We start from the raw sequence: 19,118 nt of genomic DNA on the forward strand, positions 1-19,118 counted from the left end.
CAATTAAAGATTATAGAAAACATATATGATTCAGCCATGGAGAAAACATGAATTGCTAGTGCAATACTAAACAACTAAGCCTTCCTCCCTAGGACCTCTATTTCTAAAGAAGATTATCATACTATTGAATAGTGATTAGACTATTCATATACATATAGAGTTAGGGAGGGGACTTAGCTTATATTAACCTAGTTGGACTGGGCCTCCTCATCAAATGCTTTAGTTAACTAGAAAGCTCACACTTCTGCTTCAACTAGACTACTATAGATACTAAGCTCATAAACAAGAGATCACTAAAATTAAATGGGCTAGATCAACAAAGAACTATTTATCAACCCATATTTTATAAAACATGAAAATAAATAATGTAAGCCCAATAAAATTCTAACATTCTCCTACTTGGGCTACATTAATTTTGTAATATATATATATATTAAAATAATTTTCTTTTAAAAAACGACTCATGGGTTGAGTAACAAGAAAAATATTGTGGCCATTTTTAAAAACAATAGTTCTTTGATAGTATCTAAAACAACTGGTCCAATTTAATCCTTGATATTGAACTTTGATTATCAATTTGCTTTCCAATCAACAAAAAATATTCATAATCACAAATACCAGAGTATTAAATAGACATGGTCAATAAGTCTAGTAGTATGGTAAGAGATTATGTCCAACATGTGATCAGTTATATAACATAATCTCTTTATCAATCCTCATTTCAGTGATATCGTGATGCCTAATAAATAAGCCAGTGAAATAACCAAAGCACTGCTTAATAAATAAGTCAGTGTTATATCATTAACTGTGCATAAAACAGTATGATATTCACGCCATTAAGCAAATAAACTTAAATGACGATAACAACAATATTATGAACTACATGCTTTCAACTCAACATTCTCGAGAATATAACAAAACATAAATGAAAGCATAACTATTCATTGATCAAAAGAAATTAAAAAAACAAACTTTGTAGTTCATAAGTTCAACAAAGAAATTACAAATAATCATAATTCCTGGTGGATAAAAGAAAACAGAAAGAAAACTCCCACTAACCAAAAAGATCAAAGGATTCGAAAATGCCCATATCAACAACATGTTTATTAAACAATGACGCACTTAATCCTTTTGTTAGAGGATCTGTCAACATCAATTCTGTCTTTCAATTCTCTATAATAGCATCTCCTTTCTTGACTAGGTCTCTGACAGTAAGATACTTGATCTCCATATGCTTCGAAGCACCACTGATCTTATTATTTTTTGCAAAGAAAACCGCAGCACTATTATCACAATAGATCAGCATAAGTAAGGAAATAGAATCAACTACTCGTATCTCTGTAATCAGATTCTTTAACCAAACAGCTTGCAAGGAAGCCCCATAACAATCTACAAACTCAGGATACATAGTAGATGAAGTAATCAAAGTCTGTTTTACACTCTTCCAAGAAATAGTTACGCCAACCAAAGTGAAAATATATCCAAAAGTTGACTTTAAATCATCCACAGAACCACCAAAATTAGAATCTTAATAACCAACAACTCAGAGATTCTCAACTTGCTTATAAACAAGCATAAAATTCTTGGTTCTCTGTAAATGTCTCAAAACTTTCTTTGCACTAACCTAATGATCACGTCCAGGATTAGACAAATATCGTCCAAGAAAATTTACCACAAAAGCAATATCAGGTCTAGTGCAAACCTAAGCATACATCAAACTCTCTACCACACTTGCATAAGGGACATTTGACATTTCTTCTCTCTCTAAGTTGTTCTTAGGACATTGTTGCTTACTAAATTTGTCCCCTTTTAGAATAGGGACAGAACCAGGTTTACATAGACCCAAGTTAAACCTTTTCATATTACGATGGATATAAGCTTCTTGAGATAAACCAAGAACTTTTTGTTCCTGTCACGATGAATGTCAATCCCTAAAACAAAAGATGCTTCTCCAAGATCCTTCATATCAAAATTCGTAGACAGGAAAAGTTTGGTCTCATTTAGTAGTCCCAAATCACTACTCGCTAGTAAAATTTCATCCACATAAAGAACAAGAAAAATATAATGACTCCCACTGAACTTCATAAAAATGCATTGATCAAACATGTTCTCTATGAAACCAAACGATGTCACAACTTTATCAAACTTCACGTACCATTGACGAGATACTTGTTTGAGATCGTAAATAGACCTTTTCAATTTGCAGACCAAGTTCTCCCTTCCACTTTCCTTGAACCTTCAGGCTGAGACATATAGCCCTGCTCATCCAACTCCCCATTCAGAAAAGCAACATTTACATCCATTTGATGCAACTCTAAATCAAAATGTGCAACTAAGGCCATAATAATCCTAAACGAATCTTTTGTAGAAACAGATGAGAAGGTTTCAGTGTAATCAGTACCTTCTCTTTGAGTAAAGCCCTTTGCCACTAGATGTGCTTTGTACTTTCAATTTTACCCTTAATATCCTTTTTGGTTTTGAAAATCCATTTACATCCTATTGATTTAAAACCAATAGGTAACTCAACCAATTCCCACACATCATTATTCTTCATGGATTCAATTTCATCTTCCATGGCTTCCATCCATTTAGAAGGTTGTTCATTTTTAAGAGCTTCACTATAAGTCACAGGATCAACAACATGACCAATATCATATTCTCCTTCTCCAAGATAAACTAAAAAATCATTAGAAATTGCTGACCTCTTCGCCCTCTGAGATCTTCTTAGAGGAATTATTTCTGGAATTGTTGCTTGTTGTTGAACGCCATCTTGAATGACGTCTTCAGCAGCTGGAACTTCTTCAAAGACAAGAGCCTCATCCATAATGGGAGCATCAACAACAGGAGTAAGAATAGGATCATTATGAGTGTCTTCTGTCTGTATTATATCATCTCTTGAAAAAGATAAAGGAATGAAAATTCCACTAGATGACTCCCCTATTTCAAGAGATGGAGCAGAAACTTTCTCAGCAATATCAAATTCCATAAATTTTGCAGTCTGAGATTCAACAATTCTAGTACCGCGAGTAGGACAGTAAAATTGAAAACCTTTTGAATGAGTTGGATAACCAATGAAAAAACAACGAACTGTTCTGGGGCCTAACTTTTTCAAGTTAGGATCATAAATCTTCACTTCAGCTGGACAACCCCATACACGAAAATGGTTAAAACTAGGCTTTCTACCAGTCCATAACTCAAAAGGAGTTTTGGGTACAGATTTACTTGGAACTCGATTCAAGATGTAAATAGCAGTCAAAATAGCTTCACCCCATAAGAACTCTAGCATATTAGATCTACTCATCATACTTCTGATCATATCCATAAGAGTATGATTCTGTCTTTTAGCAACTCCATTTTGTTCAGGAGTATCAGGCATAGTGTATTATGCAATTATACCACTATCCTATAAGTACTTAGCAAAAGGTCCCATATTTTGTCCAATCTCAGTGTACTTGCCATAATACTCACCTCCACGATCCGAACGCACAATTTTGATAAATTTTCCTAATTGTTTCTCAACCTCAGTCTGAAATACTTTGAATTTATCAAGGGCATCTGATTTCTCTTTAATCAAATAAGTAAAACCATATCGAGAAAAGTCATCAATGAAAGTGATAAAATATTTCTTCCTACAAAGAGTAGTAGAATAAGGCCCACTAATATCGGTGTGTATAATATCTAATAGATTCTGACTGCGAGTGGCACTTTTCTTACGAGTTTTGATTAACTTTCCTCGAGCACAATCAACACAATTGTCCAAATCAGAAGCATCAAGAGAGGAAGAATATCAACTTTAATCAATCTATCAACTCGTTCTTTGGAAATATGACCTAACCATTTGTGCCACAAAATTAAGAATGTTCCTTTATACGAGATCTCTTAGCCACAGTATTCTCAACATTAAAAGAGGAAACCAAAGGAGCCAAAGATAATTTATAGAGACCAACAGAATAAAAGCAATTTCCAATAACTTTTGAGTCAAACATAATGTCAACTGTAGAACTTGCAAAAAGAAACAAATATCCTTGTTTAAACAAAAGTGGAAGCGAAACTAAATTTCTCATAAAAGTAGGAACATAAAAAGTATTGTTCAAAACAAGCTTAAAACTAGTCTGTAATTCAAGAATAAAGGTGCCAACATAACAAACTTCAACTCCAACATCATTTCCTACTTTAAGTTTTGACTCCCTCTGATTTGGTTTCCTGAGATCCCTTAGCCCCTGCAAGGTAGTAGTAACATGAACTGTGGCACCACTATCCAACCACCAAGAATCAATAGGAACATCAACTAGATTAGATTCAAAGCAAACACAAGCTAAAGGAGTATCTGATTGTTTTTTCTTCTTTTCTAGCCAAATCTTAAATTTATCACAGAAGAAACACTTAACATTAGCATACTTTGATTGAGCATTCTCATTTTTCTGTCCATTGTTATGCTCCTTTTTATTATCACTGTTCTTAGGAGCGTTGTTCCTCTGATTTTTTAATCTCCATTTTCCTTTATTTGGCTTGAGTTGAGAAACATAATGAGCTGATTCATTTTTCTCCTTTTTCAGCTTGTTTTCCTCAGCCACACACTTCGAAATTAGGTCATTTATGCTCCATGTTTGATTATAAGTGTTGTAGGTTGTCTTAATGAGACTGAAAGATGCAGGAAGAGCATTGAGAGCATGATGAATAATATAGGAATCAGGTAGAGGAATCTTACGATCTTTTAGCTTTGACTGGACATTGACAATTTTTAGAATGAAGTCCCTCACTCCTTTAGTTTCATCATACTTGGTGGTTTGAATCTCATCCATAAGAGATCCAGTTTCAGCATTCTCACCAGTGTCATACAATTTTCTCACATTATTTAAAAACTCTTTGGCATTGGTGGTCTCAGGCAGACCACTCAAAAGATGTTCAGGAATCGATATTTTCATAGCTATAAGACTGAGACGATTTGACTTTTCCCATTGTGCATGGTGAGTTCTCTGGCAGTAGTGTGTGCATCAGTAAGAACAACAGGTTAATCTTCATGCATGCATAGGTCCAGGTCCATGATTCCTAAACTAAAATCCACATCTCGTTTCCATTATTGTAGTTGGACCCAGTCAGAATTTGAAATTGAAGCATTGTTGTTGTTCACAGAAAAAGAAACTACAAGATAAAAGAAAAATGACAAAACTTGATTAAACTATGAGCATATTAAGAAAATATATAAATAGAGTCAAGATGGTCATTACAAACTTCCATTTGGGGTGAGAATATAACACACATATGATCCATTTCCATGAAGTTAAATAGAAAAATATATATATATATATAAATTAAAAATTTGTTACCTTTGGGCAAATAAATTCTCAAATCATATATATTAATGCAAACCAAACAAACTACACATAAAAATTATTACCTTTGGGAAAATAATTTTAAACATGCATTGTAATCAACACACTTCATGAGACATTAATTAATATATATAATTACCTCCTTTGGGCAACTAATTATACATATCAATTATCCAAGAAAAGTATTTTCTATAAACTGATGAAATTTGGCGATAAAACAATCATTGAAAAATAATATAATTAAATCACTTTGATGATAATAATTATAATATTTTCAACCAAATTCCCAAAAAAATAAAAATATATTGCTCATTAAATGAATGAAGGATCAAAACAATGTGTCCCACCAAAACACATTATTTAGTCATCAAATAATCAAGTTGGTCACTTTAGAACAACAAAGAATATAGGATTTATTTATGAAAATTAAACCTATTGTTTGAGTGGAGAGTAATGGAAAAACAAAGGTTGTTCCAGAGAGTGAGTATGTTCAAAGGAACGAACAAATACCCAAATAATTTTCTGCGATTCAAAATTTTTGAAAAAATATTATAAATTATTTATTAATATTTTATGACAGCGAAAATGAGATTAATTCCATAATAATTATTTTAACATTTCAAAAAGTTAAATAAAAATCACAGAAAATTCTAAAATTAAATTCTATTAATGCTGGAAAAAAAAAAAGAACCGTCGAAAAACGATGTCAGAAGACGCCCCACACGCCACCTGTCGTGAATGGGCGTCGCCTGAAGAGCTTGTCTTCAACCTCCAGCAAGCTTGAAACGGGTCGTGCGACCTGGTTGGGTCCGACGACATTCCGGCTAGAAAAAAGTCAATTTTTGAGCATTTATTTGAGGGGTTTTCATCCACGAATCATGAACAATAGATTTATGGGGTTTAATTCGAGAAAAAACAAGAAATTAAGTATAGATCTAAGAGATTATATGTGAAAAAAATCATCAAAATTTCGGGTAAAAGTATATGTAAATGGTCGAATCTATACAAAATTAAAGCATGGCATATCTTCCACAAACAATAATGAATACACACAATAATTGAATTTGGAAAAATAACCATTAAATTGAGATATGGAAATTTTTCAATTTCGAAATTTATGAAAAAACCCTAAAATTTCAAATACAAAATTCTTCATCAATATGTAACGAAATTAATCATATAATATATGAACAAAAAGGTAATTTCTCGATAAACGAAAGCCCTAATATTTTAGGATCTAACGATAAAAATTTCAACATAAAATAATAACGAAAATTACTTAGTGTTTATCAATGATTAATCTCAATTTAGGTTAAACAAAAAAATTATAGGTCCTAAATGGTATACAATTGGCAATCTGATACCACATGTTAGATATTCATACAACATCTTATCAATAATTTTGCATACAACTTAGAACACAATAAACAATTAAAGATTATAGAAAACATACATGATTCAGTCATGGAGAAAACGTGAATTGTTAGTGCAATACTAAACAACTAAGTCTTTCTCCCTAGGACCTCTATTTCTGAAGCAGATTATCAGACTACTGAATAGCAATGAGACTATTCATATATATATAAAGAGAGAGAGAGAGAGAGTTAGGGAGGGGAATTAGCTTATATTAACCTAGTTGGACTGGACCTCCTCATCAAAGGTTTCAATTAACTAGAAAGCCCACACTTCTGCCTAAACTAGACTACTATAGATACTAAGCCCATAAACAAGATATCACTAAAATTAAATGGGCTAGATCAGCAAAGAACTATTTATCAACCCATATTTTATAAAACATGAAAATAAATAATGTAAACCCAAATAAAAGTCTATCAGATGCATGTTAGGGTTTTGGTTTTAGTTTACTAATACATGTTGATGACTGTCTTTTATATTTTTAAGCATGAAAAAGATTTGTTGTTTTTGGACTATGTAGGTTTCGGGCTAGGGACATTTTAGCATGTTTGGTTCATTTTTTATGCTTTGTTGTCACTTATAATCTTAGAAACATGTTAGGTTATTTTAAAGACTGAAATTGGTATTAAGTTCTTTACAAATGTTAGTTTGGTCTTCTATATATAGTTTTGATTCTTGAAGCTTAAACTAATTTTTATTCTTGGAATGCATGAGATGGTAGAAACATGCTAGGGAATGGTGTAAACATGATTAAGATGTATTTTTATATAAGTATTACTTGCTGTTTTTTTTTATTTATGTTGTGGTAATTGATTTAGGAATTTAAAAATACAAGCTTTGCCCAAATTATTATTTTATGACCAATGTAATCAAAAGAAAACTTTTCTATCATTTTAATGGGATTTTTTTTACTAATTAAAACATCAAGTATGTGATTTTAATTAAATAAAATGCTTGCTGAAATTTTTGGTTATTAAAGAGAAAATGTATTTTTAATTAAGATAAGTAAGACATACACTCCAATAAATTAAGTCTTAGCTTTTATATATGAAAAATATAATTTTTTCACACTTTATTTATGTATTTTCACACTTATAAATATGCAGTTTTTTTATGACAAGTAAAAAAATTATTTTTCTAAAAGAAATCAAGAAATTCATTTAGTCATTATAAGTAACTACAAATTTTGTCACAATCTTTTAATTGTTATTTAAATAATATATGGGATTATTATTTCATGAGAAATTAACAGGCTAAATGAATTATTTTAGAAAATTAAATTTTTAATAAAGTTTTGAATGACAAATATGTGGTTAAAGAAATGATGAAGTAATAACTAAGTGGTAAATAAATTATGCTTGCTGAATTTTTAAGAAAAGGTAATAAGATAAGCATGTAGAAATTATCGACTTTAAACGTTAAATTTTAAAAACACTCTCACGTAAGCATGTTACATGCAAGTGTATTTTACGTTGAAAAATACACCTATTATTCAAACATATGGTTTTTATTTTGTAACCATTAATGATTGATGGGTAGAATTTGCATTATTCTTTTATGATTTTATGTGAAATTATTGTATGTTTGTAATTGTAGTGCAACGTGTGCCTCGTGTGCATGGCCCATGCACACGTGGGGTATGTATGTTAGACATGAGTATTCTTACATGATTTTAAAGATGAACATTTGATTATGATTATAGGCTCGTTGTGATATTTTTGCACTTTATCTTGCTTGGACCTGAGGTAAGGAAGTTACATAGAATTGCGTATGTTTTGTGCTATGGAAAGTGTAAGTTCTATGTTTTGATATGTCATGATAAGTCAAGCGTTATGAAATGTGAAATTCTATGTTTGATATGTTATGATAAGACAAGTGCTATGAAATGTGTAATTTATATGTTTTGATGTGAATTGTGACGCATGTGCTTGTATGATGAATGAAAAGAAAAGGTTGCTAGTGTGTTGAATGCGATGCAACAAAGGAGTTACTAAGGATATGACATAACTTAAAGGGCAGACACACCGAGGTTATTCAAGGACCTGAGATCTTGTTTACCTCATAGAGGAGGTTTTACCAGCCTATATTTTACTAGTTACCTCAAGTTGTGACATGGACAATAGATGTGCCATGATCACAAAGAGCATGTTTATGATGTGTGATTGTGATGTATGACTATGATTTCGTTTATGATTATAAATTATCAATATGAAGATGTTATGTTTTGACTTGATTTACGATACATGTTCTTCTTGTGATTTCTTTGATATTGTTGTACTTCCTTATTGGGCTTTTAGCTCACCTCCTTACCTTCCCACTTTCAGGTAAACAATAGGGTTTCTCCTTGGCACACGCTGTGATGTGGGGAGTTCCGACGTCTGAGTACGTATGCGTGTGGTGTTCTATGAACATACAACGATCAATATGAGCGCCAAGAATAAAAGATCCTATGTTATAAATTTTATTTTTAATTACGTCAGTGGGACTTAAACTTTTATTTTTATTTTTGAATATTGCATAAAGACACATTATTTTATTTTTCAACTATTGGGCCCAATATGCATGTTTTACTAAGGCCCCACTGAGATTTTCCTTAAAGTGGCATTTTTCTATTAACTATGAATTGAGTGACATTTATAAAGAATAAAATTAAGGCACGCTTTACACATATACAGACACACACATATATATACTAGGTGCAAGCAACTACAATGCACTTTTCTTTATTTTTATTAAGGTTTTATGATTGCCATATAAATTTTAAATAAATAAGCAATATTATATATAAAAAGAATGATATAAACATACTAAAAGAAAATTTAACTAAAACATTTTTTATGATTTTTTAAAATAATAATAATATGATAACATTTTAGATCACAAACTACCTTATTTAAGATACAAAATATTTATGATATAAATTATTCAAATCTCACATCAATAATTGGAGAATAAACTTTCTTATTCTTAATAAAAGATAAATGTTATTCTAATTTATTATGTAGTTACACAGTCATATTATTTGTACACACGACACTTACCTATAATGTATTTATAATGTTTGTTGTTATTTAATATGAATATATATATATTTATATAAGTTAGAGTAAGTAATAAAAAAATAACATGTTTTTTTTTAAATATAAATGATAAAAATTTTAATAAAAATTAAGATTATGTATTATATATATATATTTTTGATGAATCAGCAGATAGTTTCATTACTCCAAAATCAATTTGTACAAACTAGAAGCATCCTCCAAAAGGAAGACCTGAAAAACTATACAAAAACTTTCTTTACAAAGTATTAAACCACTCTATATCTCTTTTAGTTACATGCCTAGGCCACATACAAGTAACTCTTTTTTTAATTGCATCCTTAGTTTTGAACACTACCACATCAGTACTGTCCAAAGAAGATAGCCACAGATTGCAATTTCTGGTGCGCCAAAGTTGATACACAAGAGCGGCAATGGCAGCCGAGAACAAACTCTTCTTAAACTTGCTAAGCTTGGACTTTCCAATCCACCGAATTATTCTTGGCAATGATGTTGAACACACACCCCAATTCAGCCACTCTTTAACCTGTTTCAAACAATCAAAAGAGAAAGGACATTCGAAAAATAGGTGGTCCACCGATTCTTCACTCCTGCTGCAGAGAATACAAGCTGCATTATCTGTTATATTGAATCTATGCATTCGGTCCTTAGTCTTAAGCCTCTTTAGGACAGCCATCCACAGCATAAAACTGTATTTAGGGATGTTAAGTCTGCTCCAAACAACCTTGCTCCAGTATACTCTATCTGTTATAGGACACAAAAGCTGGTACCCTTGAGAAATTTTAAATCTAGCAAGTGTGAACTGGGTTGTATCAACTAAACTCTTCACCTTATCCTTAATTGTCACAAGTTTCCTCCAATACCAACTCCCTTGAATCAGGGCACTATAGCTCCACCATTCTTCATCTTTTACATACACACTATGTACCCATTTAACCCACAAATTGTCCTCCTTAGTAGCTATGGCCCAAACGTACTTAAACATGGCTGCAACATTCCAATCTGAAATACTTTTAAAGCCAATTCCACCCGAGGTTTTGGACTGACACAGAGCAGCCCAAGCTACTGCAGCAGGGCCTGTTAAACTGTGATGGCCTTTCCACAAAAAGGCTCGGCATATAGCTTCTATTTCACTTACAATTTTCTTGGGCAACACCATCACTTGACACCAGTAAGAATGGATAGACATCAGCACTGAGCTGATTAGAACTACTCGGCCAGCAAATGATAAGTTTCGATAGCTCCACGTCCTGACTCAAGCAACCATTTTCTCAACAAGAATGCTGCACTCCTTTGCTGAAATTCGTTTAGCACATATAGGAACACCCAAATACTTGAATGGTACCTTATTCCTCTTAAAACCCGAGGCATCTAGAACCCTCTGAACATCTCTGTCATGCATATTGCTGCAATAAAATGCATATTTTGTAGGATTAGGCATCAAACCCGATGTATGAGAAAATAGCTTAAGGCCCTGCAACATGTAATAGATGCTCTTGAAGTCCCCATTACAAAAAAGAAGGACATCATCTGCAAAGCTAAGGTGATTTAGCTTCAATTCTCCACACCTCTCATGGAATTTGAAGTCCTGTTTCTGTCCAATTTTTTGCATGATTCTGGAAAGATATTCCATTCCTAAGACAAAGAGAAGAGGAGACATTGGATCACCTTGTCTCAAACCTCTCTTTGCCTCAAAGAAACCATGCAACGAGCCATTGAACATTAGTGAGAATCTTGGAGTTCGAACACAGTTCATAATCAGCTTAATGAACTTATCTGGAAACTGGAATGCATAAAGCATTTCTTCAATGAAGTCCCACTCGATAGTGTCATATGCTTTTTGTAGATCAAGTTTGATCATACAATTAGCCTTGATTGACTTCCTTCCATAATGTCGAATAAGATCCTGACATATCATGATGTTATGACCAATGAATCTCCCTTTAACAAACCCTCCTTGGTTTTGAGCCACCAAGTTTGGAAGAATAACTTTGAGCCTCGAACAGATTAGCTTTGTAGCAGCTTTATAAAGGACATTGCAACATGCTATAGGACGATAATCACTAACTGCATTTGGGCACTTACTTTTAGGAATAAATGTCAAAACAGTTGAGTTGATTTCCTTTAAAATTTGCCCTGTATGAAGGAAAGAAGTTAGAGCTTCAAAAACATCATTACCTACAAGATCCCAATTTTCCTGGAAGAAATAGCTGTTATAGCCATCCAGACCAGGGGCTTTAAGGCCAGGAATGTCAAAGATGGCTTTCTTAACTTCTTCAAATGAAAAATCAGCTAAAAGCATATCTGCTTGATGACTCGAAACCACTGGCCCTTGATTAATAACAACAGCCAGGATATACTTCCTTCTTTCTAATTTACAGCCCAGTAAACTCTTGTAAAACTCCAAGAAAGCATCAATAATATGTTGTGGATCATCTACCTAAATTCCATTGGCATTAGTGATAGACAACACTCTATTTTGGGCCCTTCTTTCACAAATGCTACTATGGAATAATGCTGAATTTTCATCACCATCTTTTACCCAACTCAATTTAGCCTTTTGTTGGAGAAAAGAAAGGTATGCATTATGAACTTTAGCATAGGAATTCCTTGCTTCCAGCTCCTGTTGCTGCATTGCCTGGTTCATAGGATCTCGGTGCAATGCATCTTGACAAATATTCAGGTGTTCTCTAGCTTTAATTGCAGCAGAGTGCAAGTCTGAAAAACCCTGCTGATTAATATCTTTAAAAATCGGTTTAAGGCTCTTAAGCTTAGTCACAACCTGATACATTTTAGTCCCTTTAACTTGCTACTGCCATGTTTTGGTAACCATTTCAGAGTTTTTAGGATGAGAAGATCACATCCTATAATATCTAAAAGGTTTCTTCCCACTCAAAACCACATCATACACAGTAAGAATGGCAGGTGTGTGATCGAAAAGTCCCTCATTCTGAAAAATTACTTCAGCATTAGGAAACGAATCCAACCATTTCTGATTTGCCAATACTCTATCTATCTTTGAGTATATCCTCTCTTCACCTTGTTGCTTATTGCTCCAAGTGAAAAAGTTTCCACTATACTTAACATCTTCAAGTTGACAAGTTCCAACACAATTGATAAAATCCAAAGAGGATTTGAATCTTACCCGATTGCCAATTCTCTCTTCTTTACTGAGAATGTCATTGAAATCGCCAAGGACAAGCCAAGAATCTGTGACAGAAAGCTCCTAAAGATCTCTCCAAAGGCCTCTCCTACCTTCCTCATCATTGAATCCATAGATAAAAGTAACAAAGAAACTTGCCTTGTTATCCACAGTTTCAACAAAGAGGTGAATCAACTGACTTGAGCATTTCAAAATATTCACAGTAAAGCTTAGAGGATTCCAGCTTACTATAATTCTTCCTCCATCATGCCACGCACTATTAGAGGTAAAACACCACCCTGAAAACATTCGAACATATAAGGCCCCAAGATTCCGGGCCTTAACTCTCGTCTCGAGAAGACCAACTAGCCCAATTTTTTGATTAACAATCAATTGCTTGACTTTGCTTTGCTTTTGTTGGCTATTGATCCCTCAGACGTTCCAACTCATTATTTTATCCATTGACAAGAGGGGGTTCTCCCCCCCCCCCCCCTCCTGTTATTTCCCCATCTAAACTCTATTTTTGGTGATTCTCAGCCTGCTCTCCTTCTTCATTTGCTGTGTTTGATAGGTCTGTTAAGACCTGAAATGAGTTGTCCGTTGTTGCAGCCACTGCCAGGGCCTTTTCTTTTGGTTTCCAACCCTTAGCTACTGGTTGAAAGCCATCAGAATCGACCTTAGTTTCTTTGTTAGACACAACTACATCCTTCTTCTTCCCATCATCTTTAATTATGCATTCTTGTTTCCTTCCACCTTTTTTCCTGCAATCAGCCGTAGAATGACCCATTCTAAAGCAATGATCACACACAATGGGCTTCCATTCGTATGTGATCGAAACAGAGGTGTTAAAGCCATACTCATCTTCAAAGTATATAAGGTCCGGGAATTCTTGTTTCAAAGATACCTCAATTAAAACTCTAGGAAAACTGAGTTTATCCCTAAGCTTGGTCACAGCATCAACCATTATAGGATTCCCTACCTGTCCAATGATCTTGAACAAGGATTTCTCACCCCAATATTTCAGGTCGAGATCATCTAGATGAACCCAAATTGGAACCACCCTGATATCCTCCTTTTTTAAAATTGATCTCAGGGTCCCATGCTTTCATAACAACCGGTCTTTTGTTAAAGAAAACATATCCACCTTTAAGCACCTCATCTCGATCTTCAATGGAGTCAAATCGGATCAAGAATACACCATAAGACAGCATCCCTACCCTGTCAATCTTGTCTTTCCACATTCTTCGTGCAAATCCTTCCAGTATTGAGAGAGGAGGATTTTCCCCCAACACATAACACACAATAGAAGACTTCCAAAAAGCAACTTCATCTTGTATATCATCCATAGTCATCTTAACCTTGTTCTTTGAACCAGAGCTCGAAAACGATTTTTCAAGACTTCGCACCACATTTCCAGATCTTAAAACAGGGGGATTATTGGAGTTACCTTAAGAAATATCTCTGGAGCAACGATTAGTAGCCTCCAGGAAGTTAGCAAAGTCCTCCCTTATTTCCTCCTGTTGTTTGATAGATCGAAGGGACGATCTGGGTGAAAGAGGTTCGGGAAACATGTCATGAAGTTCAGGAGGTTGTTTCACCATAGCAGAGTCTTCGCCAGGTTCCTCTTCAGCATCAGAAAAATCAATTGGATCTATTCCAAGGACAGCATCCATGGATTTTGTTTTTTGAACATCAGAGATTGAATTAGGGCCTTTCTTTTTCTTTTTCTTGTTCGAATTTAGCTTCCCCTGCACTCTAGCTCTTGTTTTCGCCATGGCTCCAGCTCGAGAGCTGCAAGAAACTCGAGAGAGAAATTTGTATTATATATTATTATAATAATGATATTTTATAACATTTGAATTTATATTAAGATAATTATTAAATATCTAGTTATAGTTATAGGCAAATAACTAAGCCTCTCCTTTTGTGAATAAAAACAAACATATTACGTCTATAGGCCAATGTGAACATTCTCTTATAATTCTTGATCTAATCCACCTTTAAGCGAACAGGATGCTTGAACTAGCCTTGAATACTTTTTGACATGTAACTTTGGTTATGTTCTCTTCTTGTGTAAACATGCGAACAAGCACACTTTCCTTTGCTTACCTCATGCTTACTTTTTATGAACGAGTTTACTTGTTCTCATAAAGTATAGATCTCTTTGTAAGCCAGCTCAATTCTGTGTTGTAGTATCTTTTCGGTTCGTTCGCCCTAGTTGTACACCTATGGGCGAACATGCCTCATATTGTGTATGTGCGAACAGAATCTTAATTTTCTTTCCTCTTCAGGTACTTTGTTTTCTTGGTCTTCGAGGAGTCTGGTTTCTTTTATAATCCGGTAGGCCTCTGTTGACGCCGTTTTTCGTCAACAGTGAAAGAAGAGCACGTAAACAATAACTAGTAATGACCAATTAAAATATAACAACACAAAACACGATTTTTACGTGGTTCAGCAGTTAAATCTGCCTAGTCCACGAGTCTCTGTTATTAAACTCAAGATTATCTCTGAAAATTCTTAAGCATGAATTCTTCAGAGTTTTCTCTCAAGGTTCATAATTTTGGTCCATTACAATGGTGCATGACCTCTCTATTTATAGAGAAGGTTGCAAAATACTATCCCACATATTTTGGGTAGTTACTCTTTTTGTGTAAATAAATTAAATGGCTTTGAATGCTTGCAATCCGATATAAAAGGAAACGTCCCCTGAAGACCAGGGGGCGTATAACTAATAGAATAATATCCCATGATTTTATGGGATTTACAATAATAACTGCAGAACACGCCCCTTATAAACAACACTTATAGATATTCAAGGTCATTATCATATATCCCCAAGGCCTTAGTCTCCCAGGTTTCTCATCAGCTTTCGAGCTAATGACATCTCCCGAGGTCACATGGCTTCGAGATTGTACGTACGTCAAGCTCGGAGCCCCTGATCCGAGGTCATTCCTGAGGATAGATGCGTCTCGGGAGCTACCTTTCGAGATCGTGAACGCTTCGAGGCCACCACATTCGAGGTCGTCTCGAGTCTTGCAGGCTCGATATTTAATCCTGGAGCATACTTCGAACTTTACGGGTTCATTCGCTGCGAATCCAGCTTTCGAGATCACATTTAACATGGCTCGAAATCTGGGTATAATAGCCTCATTCTCTTAAGTGTATAGGGATCCGTTTGTCCCTATTGCTTCTGGTCTGGGACCAAATCCATGCCTCCCAAGAAATCTAGAGCCTTAAGGAAGAGGAAAATGGTTGACTATAGCAAAAAAGAGCTTGGAGAAATCTCTAGCTCGGATGGTTTTGTAACCCCGAGATCTATCTTTTCTATAAGTGACTTATCCCATTTAATAGATAAGTATGGACTTATTGGCGAACTTGGACTTAGAGTCCCTGTTAATGATGAGTAAGCAGGCTTCCCACCAGACAGGCATACCTCTTGGAGTCCCATGCATTGCCAAGTAGGTGCCTTCCTGCCGCTTCATTCGTACTTTGTGGAAATATGTGACTATTTGGAATAGCCCCGTTCGAACTGATGCCGAACAGTTACAGATTATTAACACTAGTACGTATTTTGTATAGAATGGCCTCCCCTTGATGCTTTGGAAGTTCACTACTTGTTCAATATCAAGTCCAAATGTGTATCAAGTTATGAAGGATTCTATCACTTGTGTAGCTATTCTGGTGGAGAAGTCCTTAGGAGTGGTGTTTCCAACCCTGGTCACTACTTTACTCATTACTTGCTTACCAATGTCGTCAAGTCCGAGCTGAGGTCGTTTCATGATATTGGTAAGTATCTTGATAAGGTTGTTTGTTCGCATCCTTTATTGTATGCTTACTCTGTTTGCATACTTTGTTATTTTAGGTCGCTATAGGCGACCAACCCCAACCTCTAAGATGCAATAGCGTCTTTCTTAGTTACAGTGATTGGGTGACAAGTATAGGAATGCGCCTTTCCTTATCAATGATAATAATCTGCAATTGGTCAATATGCATGAACCACACCATGTTAGGAACGAGTTTCCTAATACGTAGTGGAATGGTGGTGGGGTTGGCCCAGTGTACAACAAAATTTTTGTAACATATTTAAACTACCTTTAAATATGTGGATCCATTAATATACATACATTAATCATAAGCAAGTTAGGAATATAAATCATACCTCTTGAAGCCTATCAAGTGTCCTTACTATCTTTTCGTAATAAGAACGATCTTCCTATCCAAGCTGCTCCCAAGTACTCACACCAAGATCTTCCACAGCATTCTCTACACCTCAAAAAGTGTGTGGGCACTTAGAGAATAAAGGATAGTTTATTTGTGATTCTACTTGATGTACTCAACACATGAGATCAAGATAATAGTCCTGAGCATTGGTTCTTTATCTTTTCAAGGAGAGAAAAGTATTGTTCTATTTTTCACAGAGCGAATAACTGAGATGCTTGAGTTATCTATATATTTTCTGATTAGTCATACTTAAAAGAAAATATTCAAATTTTAAAAAATAAATCTGTAACCAACTTACAATTTATCTTTTAATTAACTAAGTATCTTATTAATGATAATATCCAAAAACTAATTTTTTGAATTATCCATTAATTAATTAATCAAATAAATAAAATTGAAAAATATGTCTCTGAAATATGCAGTACACGCCACACACAGTCCATGGACTGTGTGTGGTCGTGTACCACCCTAATTCTTAAGGATATTTGATTTTTCTATTTTTATTTAATAATTTATTCAAACTACTTTGTCAGATAAAAATCTAACAACCTGATAACTAATTCAAATTTAAATTAAATATCTTTTTAACTAATTATCAAATATAATTAATTATTTGAATAAATATCGATCTTTTAAATTCAAATCCAATTTAAACTTATCAGGTTATTATCTCCCACTCAAATAAAGATATTTAATTAATTCTACCGATTAATTAAATCCAATAATTTCCAAAATAAATATTTAGTTTATTATAATTTCAAAAATTATTATTAATTAATTAAATTTTGAAAATTAATTTAATTATTTAATATAATTTTAAAAATTATATTATAATTAAATATTAATTAATTTTGTTAATTACAACTAATTTGTAATTAATTAATTAATCACTATTATTATATAATTGCATATTTGGCCCGAAGAACAAATTTCTTCTTAAATATGTCTTTCAACTATTTCTCCTTTCATATCAACTCTTACCTTGAATAGTATTGATAGACCCGATGTGGGGACCTATCGACCTATAATTCCAAGCTCCAATAATTTTGAGATTATTAATTAAACTCTTTAATCAAATAATCTTAATTTATTAATCTCATGATTACTCCACTATAAATATGAGACCGCACTCTTGTAATTATAGACATTTCATTTACTAAGTACTTTATAATGATAAAGTGTCCATTGATATAATCATTGCATACAAATTAACCATCTAATAATGGTTCATAATTAATCGAGAATAAAATTACTGTTTTACCCTTTTAATTATCTCTTGTTTCCTTAAGTACTATTGACTTTACTAGTGAAGGTTAATTCATAACCAAATTATGAATTTGAGCTCAATAACCTTTCAGTTCCAAAATTCAATCCTTAAGAGAACCATTATTCAATCTCTTACGAGAAGGCATAGATTTCATATTTGTATATGTCCCCAGCCATTTACATTAATGAGTTCCCAAAACAAAAGTTTCTAGCCTGATCATTTTGACAAACCATAACAAGTGAATCAAAGAACTCATATAACATAAATCGGAGTTCATAGTAGCTTCAGGATTAAGATCTATTTGTATATGACCATCAATTGATATATTTAATTAATACTTTGAAACGGTATTAAACTAAGTATTAATAAACGTATTTGGTCCAGTTCTATATATTCTCTAATATATAAAGTACATCCACTAAAGTGTCCTACTACACTAGTGATCCGGATCTAGATCACATGTATTCATAATACTATTGGACCGTACTTGCAGTAATTAATCTAAAGATTCCATAACTTTATTTTACTGCGAACTATTCAAGTTCATTTATCTCCAACACAATCCTCCCGTACCAATACGTGTTTGAGATCACATATATGAACTTAGGAATTTTTCTAATATTAACATAATATTATCACAGAATAATGTAGTCCATAAAATATATGCCTAACAAATTCAA

The sequence above is a fragment of the Humulus lupulus genome, chromosome 5, assembly GCF_963169125.1.
Source record: "Humulus lupulus chromosome 5, drHumLupu1.1, whole genome shotgun sequence".
NCBI lineage: Eukaryota > Viridiplantae > Streptophyta > Magnoliopsida > Rosales > Cannabaceae > Humulus > Humulus lupulus.